Genomic DNA, 15,055 nt, shown 5'->3' with positions numbered 1-15,055 from the left:
GATAGATTTGAGAGGCGTGTGTTAGCTCGCCCTATAGGGGGTATTTCGCATACCTCAAGCGGTGGCTTTTCTTCCCACGTTTTGAGGGGTGAAAATGTGCCCCTGGCGAGCAGGAAGGGTAGGTAATTGTTTTGCTCGAACTATTCCTGTCCTCGTTCCTCATTCCTGCGAGGCTCTTCTTGCCATATGACCCTCCAACTATCTCCCTCGCGGGTAGCACCCTTTCAGATATGGCGGAAAAGGCGCTGGCATTAAGTCGTTTCCCGCAAACGGGTATTTTTTCCCCCTTTTTTTCGGCTCAATTTTTCTTCCTTTCTCTCTTTTAGCGTGTTGAAACGTCTTGCTCTCTTTTTACCTTCCTCTCTTGCGAAAAGAACTTACCTGCTGCTCGATGACTGGTGTGTCGGGGGAAATGGAAAACACACGCGCTTCTGTTCGCTTTTGCGAGCCCACGTGTGCTTTTCTCCCTTTCGTGGCCGCTGCCTTTGAAATTTTAGTGTTGTGGATTCTCTTCCTGTTCTTCTTCATCTCTTTTATTTTCTGTTAGCGTTTTTCCCTTCTTTCTTTTTTAATTGAAAATACACCGCTTTGGAGTTAAAAACGCGGGCACTTTTGCGTGAGGTGGCCTTTCCGAGCTTGCTCTCTGATGCGCATTGTATATCTTGAGAAGCCTCTTGCGAACTCACTTTATTTTTCCGTTAAACAATACTCCTCTGTGTCTTTGGTATATCGTTTTTGATGAATGGTGAATGGGCTATGTCCTGCATAGAAATTCAGTACTGAGAGACACGAAAGAAAGGAAGACGATATAATATATGTCAGCATGAGAGTAAAGATCAAATGATTTAACTAACGCTAAATATGCTTCGCATCTGAATTGGCACTTTTATGTAGGAGAATAAGTAATTCAAGAAATTGTTCGAAAGCTTCCATACTAATTCACGTGAAGCACGTATAGAAAGTCAGAAATCGATCGGAATGAGCCAGTCTCTCGTTAAACATAACTCACATCGTGCAAGTATCTTTTCATTGCAAAAAAAACTTTCAGTCAATGAAATGTATTTGATCATCAGAATATAATCATTTATTAAATCATTTTATACGATGACTAAACTGTTTCGTTGACTGAAGGTTTTCGCAATGGAAGGATAATTTAATTTCCAATTAACCTTATAACAATTCCTCCATCTTTTACAATCGTTGAACATCCATGTTTCCAAATTTCTATTAGTCAAATAATCCGATGCCAACTAATTTAAAAAAAAAGAGGTCTAATTTCCGATTAACCCTATAACAATATTCCTATTATGTACAAAATTTGTCAACGCGCAATTTTTTAATTTTTTCGCTAATCGCCTCAAAATTTACAAACGAGCGACAAGAGGCGAAAAACTTAGGAACCACGGCATGATCGCGGCTTAGTTCTTCGACTCGAGTCGCTAACAAGGATCGACATCCTCACGAGCCGCGTTCTCGATGGTCGCGATGAGCCCCACGACCTTCCATTTGACACCGGGGGGTCAGCTTGTTCGGCGTACACAGCCAGCATACGGTATTTGGCATAGCTCGTGGCCAAAAGATCCGCCGCTGCTTTCGGTATGTATGGCGGATAGCCTGAGGGAGATGGAAAAGGATGTCAGGTTAAAGGCGTGTGCCCGTCTCTGATACACGGACACACGCACACGTATACACCGCGAAGCCTTCTAAAATCGCAGCGTCACAGTCGCGATATTTATCATAATTCACGGTAGTCGACATACTTTTCCCCGGGAAGCTCGTGAAACGAGAATTTCACCGTCCTCTATCAGCCCCTACTACCACCCCTGTCTGCTTTCTGTTCCCTGTCTGTTCCTCCTTCCTTTCTTCCGCGCTATCTTTCCTCCGTTGCTCGGCTGGCCGCCTCTATCTGGCTGATCCAACCTCTCCTGGACTGCCTGCACGGAATAAAGAATAAAGCTGCGAGACCCGTGGCTGATCGCTATCTATAGCGAAAGAGCGCATCTCCCCGTCGTTGTGGTCCCGGTACTCGTGATTCTGTACGTACCACGCCGATGTATACAGGGTGTATTGCGATTCTACGTCCGCGTACACACGCCTCCCGTCCTGTCGAGGTATTTAGGGGAAATGGAAGTCCCGTCTCTTCTTCCCTCTTCGTTCTCCGTCTTGTTTTAAAGTTGACTCGAGACGAGCTTTGTTCTTTATCGTCGACTGCCGCGATAATTGCAGAAGTAGGTCTTTGTGTCTCCATCGTTTTGTTCTACTTTATCGCCGAGTAAACGCTCGGATATATTGTCTGCTGATGTAGTCGTCGCTAGCTAACGCGTTCTTGACTATCGGTGACCCGTGATAGGCACTGCACGTGAAACTTTAATTAGGCAGAAGGTAGTCTTCGTTGTATTGTCGAGTGAGATAAATGGATAGATTAAGAGACTATTTCTTTGCTTTTGGCTGAGTGCTCTACCAAAGCACTTTCACTTAGATTTGGAACTCTGCCAGAGAGCTTGGGTACTTATCTACGGGCACAAGTGTCAAACCCTGAAACTCTGGGCTAGAAACACTGAATTGGACACTTTAAACTTCCTTTTGAAGTATCAAAAATTTCTGATCGATTTCGATAACAGACAGACTGACAGAGAATACTACGCTAGTGCATACGGAGGTTAGGAAACTGTTGAAATCTGACCTAAATTCAAGATTAACCGTAATCTGATTCAAACCGTAACTCAAACGTGACTTAACCTAGTTGAAATCTAAACTAGAACTGAAACCTAACTCAAACACAACGTCATTTATTTACATACCTGACGCTGTGATTCACTACGTTGTGCATTTATTTTTCTTCGTCAAATTCGGCTCAAATTATTTGTCTCCCATATGAAGACAAGAAGAGTTAATAAACTCTAATGTTACAGCTTTCTTACGTCATACTATCGTATTTTACACAGGATAAAAAACATAGATGTAAGAGATACAAACCACGGGTGCCAAATGTTCGTTCCGCCCATAGAAAAGGAAAAAGGGACCCGTTATTTCTATCTCTTTCTCGACGAAGCCATTTTCTCAACACGACATCCTTGGCCTATGTCTCTTATGTCTATAATAAAAAACATTTAGATCGCAAATCGATCAAAGATTGCCTCAAATCAAAATTTAACTCTCCTTTTATTGCCAATCAAGATTGTACAAATCTCAGCAGTATGGTGTATCACATGCTCTACGACTACAATTTGTATGTAAGTTGTATCAAAGAAGCTAATCAAGCCGCACAATGTACAACCGTAAAGCGCATACGTCACAACACGAACAACTCCGCCTCCAGCCTCGTTAACTAAACGTCGTCTACCTGACGTAATCTCATTCGAAAAAACTACACGACGGAATTTCAGCGCGCGTGCACGCGTACTCATTTTAACACTCGATAAGCGACATAATTGATTAACAACGAAACGGAAACGTGCGCATTTCCTGCGCAACGGTTCTAGGGTGGTTCAAGAGGGAGGATGGCAGCAACGTGTACGAGCAACGAATTAGCAGCGCTTGCTAATGCACCGGCATCGTTATCGGCCGGTGAATCGAGATTTGAAGCACCCGGTGAACCACGACGAGGCGCACGCTCGCGCGCGCGTGATCGATCGTGCTTAAGTGCAACGAACAAATTTGTTCTTTGTGTGCTGAATCATGCATCGATAGACTCGTGATACACCCTGTATACAGCACGCGGCGGGCACCCGAGAAATTTGTGTGTTGAAGCGCGCCACCGTGAACGTACTCGTGTACACGTGCATTTTCCCCGCCAGTCGAAGATAGGCTGATCTTCATCCTTTATCCCCGGATAGCAGCCTGCATTATTTCCGTGTTGAACCATAGGAAGAGAGGGCTTTTCAGGGCTAACGATGAGTGGCTTCGCGAAGTGCATCGACGTGTCTGGGCAACTTAACGTTCCCGGTGAAATATGTTTTTCGCGTTACACCCTGACGAATGGAATTTTACATATGAAGGAATGGTTAGTAGATATTGGTTTGGAAATTATAGATCTCCGTGCTACGTCTAGGTAGTGTTTAACGTACTCGGCTAAGGTTGTATGCCGGGCTCGAGGTCAATATTTAATGCTACTCTACTTCCTTATTTTATAGAATTAGATTCTGTATAGGAAGCTCCAAGAGGTCAGGCCGATCCATTTCTTTTTTTGTTAATCTTATAAATACATAATTACATAAATACAGCACTGCTATTCGATTCTCAAAAAACAAACGATGTTTCGTATGTTATCCGTTGAATTGTAGAATTGAATCCGTGATCTTATAGAATTATGCTAACTTTATGATATAAATATAAAGATCGATTCTCAGGATTGAAATAATGACTTATACGATGATGTAGTATTAGAATATAGAAAGTAATCTTCCGTAGGTTTATGATTATGACTTCGAATATTCCTTTGTGATGTTTCCTTTTTTCTTTTCCAAGTAAAAGATACTTTACTATAGAATCTAATCTAAAAGATAAGAATATAGAAAAGATCGTTTACTATAAAAATAAAAATTCTTTCTGACAAAAGAACAAAATTATAGAAGTTTAAATAAGAAATAAGGGACCGAATGAACGACATATTCACCACGCGTTACGTTCCACTTTAGTCACTCCTATTCGCCTTCATGATATTATCGACATACCAATAAATAATCGTTACTAATATGTCTATTTTACGCTGTGACATTTACTACGTGATTAAACTTTAGTACCGTTAAAATTTATTGTTCTTTACTATGAGGCTCGACAACGGTATACAGATATATACTATTGTCCTTTTTTTTTCTTCTAAAATTACCTCATTCCAACAATAGTCGGAGAAATTAATTAAACTGACGGATATCCAGAATTCTCAAATGAGCGCGTACATCATGAATAACGCTTGATACTGTATATTACATGGCATAGTCAGCTTAACGTCAAGTATTACTAATCCGCTGCTAATTAATCAAGTTCAGTCTACTCGAGAACAACGAAGCATCGAAAGGCAACCACACGATTTTCAAAGGAAACTCGGTCACTGAAGCCACAGTACAATAACTCTCTATCTCGAATCCGCGATTTCTGCATCCATCTGCGACCGTTCTTATCTCGTATAGTTTCTTACGTACTTATTCTCGTTAATTTTCTTCCTTAGAATTTCTTATACGTGCACGTTTATCCGTCACCGTCGATTTTCCAACTCCATTCGACATGAAATACACATCGGAAGACGCAGAAAATTGCGCAACCGAGCATCCACCATTAATCACGCGGATAGATTCCGTGGAATTAAAAAATAAACGAGGTATAGCTGGCCCACGTGAACGCGGAAAGGCGTAAATAACACATTCGGAGTGGGAACAACGCTGGTTTCCGCAGTATTTCATTCCACGTCGTGTTTCACAGCCTCGAACGATGCGTTCGAGGGACACCTATACTTAGGTGGTTTGTTCTCGTGCACGCGCGCGCCTGTACAATCATGGTGACGTGTAGTAACACGCGGGTCAGAGCCGTATCTACGTTCGTGCGGCCAATTTCCAGAACTGTTGTTCGTGAAATGATAACGAGCCATCGCGACGACGACGCTTTAAGATAGGACACCGCCGAAATGACGCGGACCGTATCGAAGCGTTTAGAGTTTACATCATTCGGAGAAGCGGTGATTTTCTCTGTTAAGGATCGTTCAGAGAAATCGGGAATATATTTATTAAGAGACAATCGTTGAAGTAAATGAGTTTTATAAATGTATTTATTTATTAAGCGGAACAAAGTTATCTAATGCAAGAATTAACATACCTATGTTAATGTTAAATATGAGAAGTAATTCGTGAGAAATACGAAATATACAAATATAGATGAAAATACATAAGAGATGATGTAGCTACATTCTTTTTATGGATCGAGACTATAAGAAAAGTCTCTTCCAAATTTCGTGGTTTATTTAACTTTCATATTTGAATTCATCTCGTGTATTGTAAAATTCACGTTTCGATTCACGGAGCATTCACGTTTCATGAACGTGTTAATGAGCAATTATCAACACAAAGGGATTTTGTAAATTTGAATCGGATAAAATCTTTACAGAATTCCATATTACAATTTTTAATTCGTTAATACGATGGACTTTTATAAAAATTTTTATATAATTGAAATGCTGGTTTTTGCGAGTTTCTACAACTTTTTAATTTATTTTATGCTCTCCATTTTAATCCTTTCTCATTTGTTTTACTCTTTTATTTCCATTATTTGCGATCAGAATAACAATTTTTGTTCTTAGAAAAAATTTATGAAAGGATCCTATTCGTGGAAATGATTCGTGTAACAAGCAAATGCCGCGCATCGATATTCGTGCAAACAATACGGCATTCTATCAACTCCCATCATTGTTTGAATATCATATTGATTTGTATGGAATTCTATGCAGAACTTCATTATTTTGTTTTTATATTTTTATTTCATTTTTTATATTTTACCCGACTGCTTTGATAATACTAAAAATATGATCTTCTATAATATTTAGCTTTTTATTAATAAGAAAATTTTTAATAAATTTCTAATATTATGATTCTTAATATTCTTCAATATTTTTAATAACGTGTTACAATTGTCATTTCCATATATTTTATATTATCTACTTTTAAAAATTTATCGTTCATTTAAAGTGAATCACTTTACTCCTTTTCTCTTTGCTGTATTCGACGAAAATCGAAATAGATACACACATATATATATTCTTTTATTCAATCCCCGATAACAGGGTTCCTTCGATACTCAATAATATTTCAATCGCCGCAATCACGGTCTGAGCAATGCAGTTCTTCCAGTTTCCCCGCGGCGTAAGGAGTGCAGTTGATTATGCAGCCGATTATGCAGTTATCAGAAGCGAAACGCCTCTATCAAGTTGTTCATCTTATCAGAGACACGCTGTTTCGCTCGCCGCCGCGTTTGTACGAACTCACATTAACCCTTCTCTAACCTGCGGCTTACCTGAACGATTCTCATTCTAGATCCCCTACTTATCAATAATTACATCCACGTACAAGCTGCAAACACCATATCAAAACATCTTCACCTACCTCGTACAAAAATTATCACGTTATTCGCGTCTCACGATCCATCGTTTTCACCCAAAAACAGTTCCTTCTATCTCGCAAGCTGGCCATTGTCTTCTAGGAAAAAGAAATTCGACAGTTGGAAGTGTAACTCTTGGGAAAGGAGCAAAAATCTGGCGGATTCTTTCAGGGACCATTATAGATTTGCCATTAGCACGCGTGGATGACGTTATTTAACGTGAAAGAGTCTGCCGGTTGAAGAACGTCGAGTCTAAATTCACTTTTTCCTTAGACTTATCTCTCTCTCTCTCTCTTTCTCTCTCTGTTCTTGATGGAGTCGAATGCTCGATAGTGAAACGGTTGGGAATGGATTTTCTTGCACTGTCTGCGTGTCGTATGATTGATACGTCGCGTGATAAGGCGGCGGAGTGTCAATATTGGTACACGATGGGCTCGGACATTGTCTCGCGCGTTAAACACCATTCACCGGACGTACCGCGTCCACCCGATAAGGGTGGAAAGTTTGATGACCTCTTCGGATCAATGACAACTCCTGTTCCTGTACGGTTACTTTGTTGGGATTGTTCAACGTATGAATTTCTTCTATGGGATTCGACGAGATAGTCCGACGACTCGTTCGGTGTACACGCGGAGTACGTTGCTCCGACGATTCATTGATATGATAATATAAACCTTGACCGTCGATTTTCACGTAGCCTCATTGCTCCTATGACCCCTACTTGCCCTCGTTCGGTCAATTGACATACTTATGTGCTCCAATGATCCCGGCGCATTCCTTGTCTATTAGGAGAGGATGATCGTAAATGTTTTAGGATGCTTTCATGAGTATTCGTGTCTAGCTATCGATTAGACTCGTTAAGGGTGTCTTGCAATTGCAAGACTTTTTTTTTAATACGACGTATATTAATTCATTGGTTTGGAATAGCTTTATTACCCGAACGTAATTTAAATAATGCAGCACATTACACTAAGAGAGCAACTATAACTATAAAATGTATAAGCTTGCGAAGAATTTTTGAATTCCTGTTAGTTGAATTCTTTGCAAAATTCCGAGTCTTTGAAAATATATTTAAAAGGTATAGGCTTAAATCTACTCAGTACTCAATCCTCTATATTTTAGGTTATATGTTTTAAATGAAAAATTTGCGACAAAAGAAGGACGTTACGTATCAATACAAACAGTCGCTGCTTTTAAACTTTGTTTTTAAAAAATAACGTATCATATCACATAAAGAGTTATACCTTCCTCGAATCTTCGGCGACACTTGACGCCTAAGAGCCCCCAAACCTCTTAATTCGAAATGATTCACGAACGATCCGTTCTCGAGGCAAGAAAGGAAGAAAGAACAAAGAGCGAGAGAATCAAAATGGTCAGGTTTACTTCGGAGTTGACAGCTTCGCTCTCGATATCACTAGTTCCGGGTAACGGAAAGCGAACAGGTCCGAGTGAAATCCTCCATCTATCTAGGCAGACGATTGCTGACGTGTCCCGCGAACGTTAGCTCGAGAGGCAAGAAAAGTGTCCCCTTGGAACTGAAGTGGTGGGAGTAAAGAAGAAATGGTCAAAGAGAGAGGAAGATTGCCGAAGAGGGAAACGAGGATTTCGTAGGACAGGAAGGTTGGAAGGATAGCAGAGAGCCAGAGTCTAGACCGATTAGCGTTTGGCCGCCGGAACTCGGAGACGGGCTCAGAAAACCGACGGAAGTGGCTAGACTTTCCCTCCCAATAGCGGTGAAATGGAAAGAGGGCTGGGAAGACAAATAGAATTCGGAAGGAGTTTTTGCCACCCGGCAAGATTTAATGGCCCATACGTTCGTCCACCCTTCGGATGGCTCTCTCTCCCTTGGCTGAGCCTTGATACACGCGGCCTGAGTGCATTGCTTTGCTCGATTGATGTGCATCGATCTGTTGAATGGTCCTGGCTAGTCCATATATTTGTCATTTGATGCATACAGCAATCCTGTTTCTATTATACGTTGCTATTTGAAGATACGTTTTAAATTGTCAGCTTTGATTGCGATTATTTCCAAATAGAATGGACGATATATTAAAAAACAGAAGATTAGAAGTTTATAATATTACAATAATCAAGTGTTCCTTGTAAACTGTTACTTGAGAAAGAATTAGTTTCAAATTTTGGTTGGAATCAATCGCAGTAGAATCGAGGTTATTATAAAAGGACATTATATAGTTTAATAAATAATACGTCAATATCGGCTAAGAGATCATGATCATACTAGATTAAGAGATTATAATAAAAAATTAAACTAAAATTTAGTAATGCCATAAAGTAACTTTCTCGGAGATAGCGGACAAATGAACTTAAACGGATTATATTTTGTTTGTTTCCAGATAGAAATTCTATTGCTGGTGATACGTATACTGATAGGGTTAATGACATTTGATGTCTGATTAATGCTTATTGTTCGGTCGGTTGATTCGGAAATCATTTTTGACCAGATAAAGAGCGAGCGCTTGATTTCCGCGAAATCAATTGAAGCATAAATTGCGAGACGTTTGGTATGCTATTTCATCGACGAAGCAGTCGGTACTTACCCGTTGTTTATGACAGAGTGCACTCGTTAATTAACATATTTGGTATAGTGAACAGGCGTATCGTAAATAACGCGATACAAAATCGTGTATTGCACTTTCCTGTTTCGTGTTTCCTGCAGTCTCCTGTGGCTTAAACTGGCTATAGTTTATATTCGTCTCTTGACCCGTGCGGTCTTGGAAATGGTCCTGAGATAAAACGGTTAAACAGAAACTCGGTCGATTTATTCGTTTTTGAAAAATGTACTTTTTTTCCTTCAAAATTTTTGATACTCTACGAATATCGCATCGATACAACATTTAATCAAATACGCGATCCATTGCACCCTTCTAATAATATGAAAGTTCCAAGATAACTGAATTTTACACCGAATCCTTTTGCTAATTCTTGCTAATTTTGCTAATCCTTTTGCTAATTTATAAACCAACGATACATACCAATTTGATATACATGCGCATCAAATTACCATCAAAACTAAACATTAAACATCAAACCCCCAAGAAGAAATCTTTGTAACTCTGCACAAATGTTCACCTGTCCACCACGAAGCAAACGCGAACGCGAACGCGTTAATTATCAAGCAGGCCACTCCCAGTGCACCAGGAAGAAACAGCCTCCGGAGTTCTCCATGGAAAAAACCTCATCTCCCGATCCGAATACCGAATCGAGCAGCGAACCCCTCGGCCACGGTTCCGCGTGCAACCGTTCCCCGTAGACGTTGCGTGAGATAATTGGAGACAGGCGACACAGGCCGAAACGTGTGGTCGGCGATCGGCCAAAGAGAAAGAGACCAGAGAGTAGCGAGAGTGCCGAGGACCAGATTTCTTCTGCATCCCCTTGTCCGGCGATGGCTGTGCTGGCAAGCACGCAATGCCCGTGTACTCGCTAATCAATGCGGTATCGCGCAAGAAAATTTATAGATCCGCTGTAGGTGACTCGTAATCTAATATACGATAATATATACGGGGACAGTTAGCCGCAGGTGGTTGTTGAACTGTTCGGTAGCGGTCGTCTCGCGATACTACATACGTCTGGTAATACAGGTCCGTTATCTTAGCGCGGTATCGCGTGGCGGCTGGGTTTTTCTCGGTTTTTAAACACCGTTCTCCATGCAGTCTAATTGAATGGTCGAGGAACGTTAATCGGTTGAAATTATCGCTGGCCAGCTTAGACCTGGCGGAGATACTGGCGGTCTCTCTTTCTCGATTTATCGACGGAATTTCAGGATCGAACTTCTTGCCGGAACACCGAGATTTCGTTGGTTTCCGTCTTGTACCAGTAAATTGTCATAATTACGGGAATATATTATCTCGTATTAAGTTCACAGTCTTAGAAAATAGGAGAAAAGTATTTGATATTTTATTTCTAGAGTAGGATAGATATCAGAGTAAACGATTGGATGAGCAACTTTTAAGCAATCTCTATTCGAAAACAGGGTATTTAACTCGTTACGCTGACAGCGATTTAAACGACAAAGCGCGTATATCATTTACATTCAAGAGGTCTTTTCTCGTGTTGGAATAGATTCGAATCTCAACAGTCTGGAAGAGCTTCGAATCGCTTTAAACTTAAGATTCGATCGCCACCCGTGCCTCACGTGCCGGGGACACGCGCGGTTTATTCTCGTAATTTCTGAGCCAACGTCAGCCCAGGAAACCTTTTAATTGATGGAAAAAGGAAACTTTAGTTCGCTGGCGGAGCACGATTTATGAGACTGGTTTGCGCTGCACTTGTTGCCGCGCGTGAAGTGCTTGTTTCTCGTTGCCTGGAATGAATATAATGAATCTTGTTTAGGGAAATAACTGTATTAACGTAAGTGCTAAAATGGTATTGTGATTTAGCATTTCGTTCTCCGTGGATGGTTCTTTGAAGCATAAGTAGGTGTGTTTAGGTGAAATACGATTATACCACTGACGAAATAATATTTCCTTGTCCGATATTGAATATATTATATACGTTTCACGAATTCAAAATTTTATTATGGATCCGTATTAATCCGTTAACAGTTAACCTGGATTAGCATAAAATCTGAATGAAAAGAAAAGTATAAAGAAAATTGTTGAAATTCTGTTTTGTAATTGCAATGATAAAAATCAAATTTCAGTAACATGAATCGACTGCGAAAGATATTTCTATATACTGAAATTTCAACTATTATGAATCATTTAGCGACCCTAACTCAACAACGACTAATCGAGGACTATAAATTGCCACGCATCGTCCGCCCACCAAGTTTGCGTCATCTTTCCTAATTCGTTATCATTCCCGAGACTCCGAGTATCGATTCGTGGCAATCACCGACGTGTCGATACACCGTCCAGAAATACTACCTGCTGGATAATCCTTTCTTGTCCCGTGTTGTTCCCCGAGGGTCGCAAAACTGGATGCTCGAACGAATGAAAGAAGATCCTTTCCCGATTAATACACTGCCTCGTCTCCGATGTCGCCAAGGGCCGTTCGTGTTCCATTTGACCCTCTCTTTTTCCCATGGACCACCTCTTAACCACGTTGAAAGGTGAAAGAGAGAAGGGTGGTCGCGCGAACAAGCGCGCGCGCGCGCGTGTGTTCACTAAGGGTGGAGGTCCAATTCGTATCTAGTGTGATTTCCCCGGGGTAAAGTCGACCGATCAACCGATCGAGTGGGTGGTTGAAAACCGCACTGGGAAACCTAATATCCGAGGGTCTTCCCTTCTTACTTTCACGTTGAGAGATCTGTAAAACCTATAAAAAAAGGTATACTCGTCAGTGTGGCTGGAAAGCGTGATCCAGACTTCGTCGAAGCTGTTCCATTTGTTGTGTCAGCTCGATATGATTCTCTGTAGCGATGCTTCTTTTTTAAGCCGGTGATAAGGCGAGCAGGCAGGGTTAGCAGGTTATTTCGTTTCTTTATCGGTAGTGGATGAAACGTTTTAGCGATGGAAGTTCAACGACATTCTTTGATGCGATGTCCTTTTTCTTTTTCGTCTTAATCCAATATATTTAATGCATCTTACCGTTCGTGTTACAAAACATACAAGAAATGTAACATTTAACTAAAATCACTTGATCATTTATATCATTTTTACAAAAGTATATAATTTCTAAATTTTCTCAAACTTCGCCATGATATTCCCAAAACACTTGCTAAATCTCTAAATTTTTCAAGCCCTCTATATTCATCTGCTTTATCTCATCCCTATTAGCTTTCTCCATTTCCCGCCACATCATTTATCGAGCATCCCACGTTGTCGTTACCGGTATCAGCGTTTCCATTTGTAATTCAATGATCTCATCCGCAAAATGGAAAGCTCTCGCACGTGTCCTATCGTCCTCATTGGCCGTCTATCGGACGTCCATGCAATTAAATTCACCGTGAAGGCGCGAATGGTGGATTTAAAAAGCGTGCATCCGCGCGGCTATGCTGGTTACGATCGATGTTCGTCGATACTACTAGCTGATGTACTAGACCGCGTTCATTATGCGTCCATGGAGGGCCGGATAACAGTTACGTCGTCCCTATCGGCTTTCGATCATCGCCACTCTCTCAGTCGCACACATACGAGTGTCAACATCGATTTTCGATCGGTCGCGGCACGTTCGTTCCCGACGGGCCCGTCTTTAAACGGAGACCTTAAAAATCCATTTCGCACGGGCCATTAGGCACACATGTTAACCAAACATCTCCGCTTCCAAAGCAAACCATGGCTCGAGGAAGTTTTTCACGAAAAATCATCCACCTTGCCTCTGTGTATGTATGTGTGTTCTGGGTGGCATAGTAGTCTGTACAGGAAGCCTTTAGTGTCGTGCTGCAGGGAAACCGTGTTACGGGAAAAGTTTGAAGGAAATGGGAAAAGGAGCGCGTGCCGCTGTTATGCTTTCTGCCGTTACGGTCTTCTGTTTTAAAAGGGGATGGATGCCGCCCTCTCTCGATCTTTCTCTTCGAATTAAGTGGCGAACCTTAGCGTGTGTTACGATTTAAGGTTGTCGGGTTTAAAGTCTGTTTTTGTAATAAAATTCCTGTTCGAGCTTTACCTTGCCTCTTTCTTCCAGTCTTTTTTGTATGGATCCCGAATTTTGAATTTTTGTTTTATCTCCCCTATTTTGGTTCTCTTTATTTCGTATCCTTATACAAAATACCGGAATAAAACTCTTATTATCGCTACAATCGTACACGTCATATATTTTCCAAGGAAATGTTTCCTTGAAACAATTTTACGAACACTGTCACTCGTTCCGCTCATTCACTAAACAATTTCACTGCGAATTACCATACTCAAATAATATATTACCTATACTTGTCACTTGTTGCAGTAACTCGCAGAACATGTAGTAAACGATTAATTACAAACTCAGCCGTTCTTAAAACCACTGAACGAGAACGTTCAACGTTTCACTTACCACCTAGGAAGTCATAACTTGGCTTAATTACTAATTACAGTCATTGCGCCACAAAGTAAAATTCCAATAGTTATTACCTCTCGAACACCAAGCCCTTTCTGTTTCTCAATAAAACCTAAGAAAAATCTATGCTTTGACTCGGAGGATTCTAAGCGAAACTTTTTATTAGTTCCGTTACCAAACGAAATAACAAAGAGAGAGAGAGAGTGTGTGTGTGTGTGTGTGCGTGCGTATGAGAGAGAGAGAGAGAGAGAGAGAGAGAAGGGAGAAGGAAGAAGTAAACGAAATGTGGAATAGAAGAACTTCCGTTCGCCATAAACTCTCAACTCCTTTTCCTTCCTTTGTTTCGTCGAGCTTTCGACAAATAATCGGTTCCTCCCCTCTGGCGCAATATAATGATATACCTCGAAGGAATACCTTCGTGTATATCCACCTGTCTACATTCGTGCCCGCATCGAATGAAATTGTCTCGCGAAGTGGCTTACAAATATATTACAATAAGGACGCAATATTCCAGCCTCGTCGCCGTATTGGCTATCCCAGAACCGTCTGATTTTCCCTTCTGTTCGGCTCAAAGGGATTCCGGCTCTGTCTATACGTTGTATAGCAGTACGCGAGCTCCACAGAACCCGTCTATACGACGAATACGTACCATGCCGGCCAGGGAAAATATAATTCAGTCGATACGTCGGTCTGTTCTGCTCGAAATAGTCGATAGAATCGCTCAGTTCTCGATATTAGTTTCTCCATTCTCTCGTTTTCCAACGAGTTCATTTAACCCTTGTGTTGGCCATCAAGCTGTTGTTCGTGAATCTTCGTAACGATTGTTCTTGCCTTCTCGATTTCAATGTTCCACGGTGATTAGATGATACATTTACGGGTATGCATTTACGTTCCTCGGCTTTCAATTAATACGTTCCGCTTTTCAGGTATGCTCTGAAGAAGTGAACTGGAATGTTCATAAAACGACGGAACAAAGCGCCACAAATAAAAAGTCGCGCCGCAGTTGAAACGCGAAGAAGCAAATATGTGAATTTTT

This window comes from Bombus flavifrons, chromosome 15 (assembly GCF_040668555.2).
Source record: "Bombus flavifrons isolate JBK064 chromosome 15, iyBomFlav1_principal, whole genome shotgun sequence".
NCBI classification, from domain to species: Eukaryota; Metazoa; Arthropoda; class Insecta; order Hymenoptera; family Apidae; genus Bombus; species Bombus flavifrons.
The sequence above is the reverse complement of the archived record's forward strand: the minus strand, read 5'-3'. Positions refer to the sequence as shown.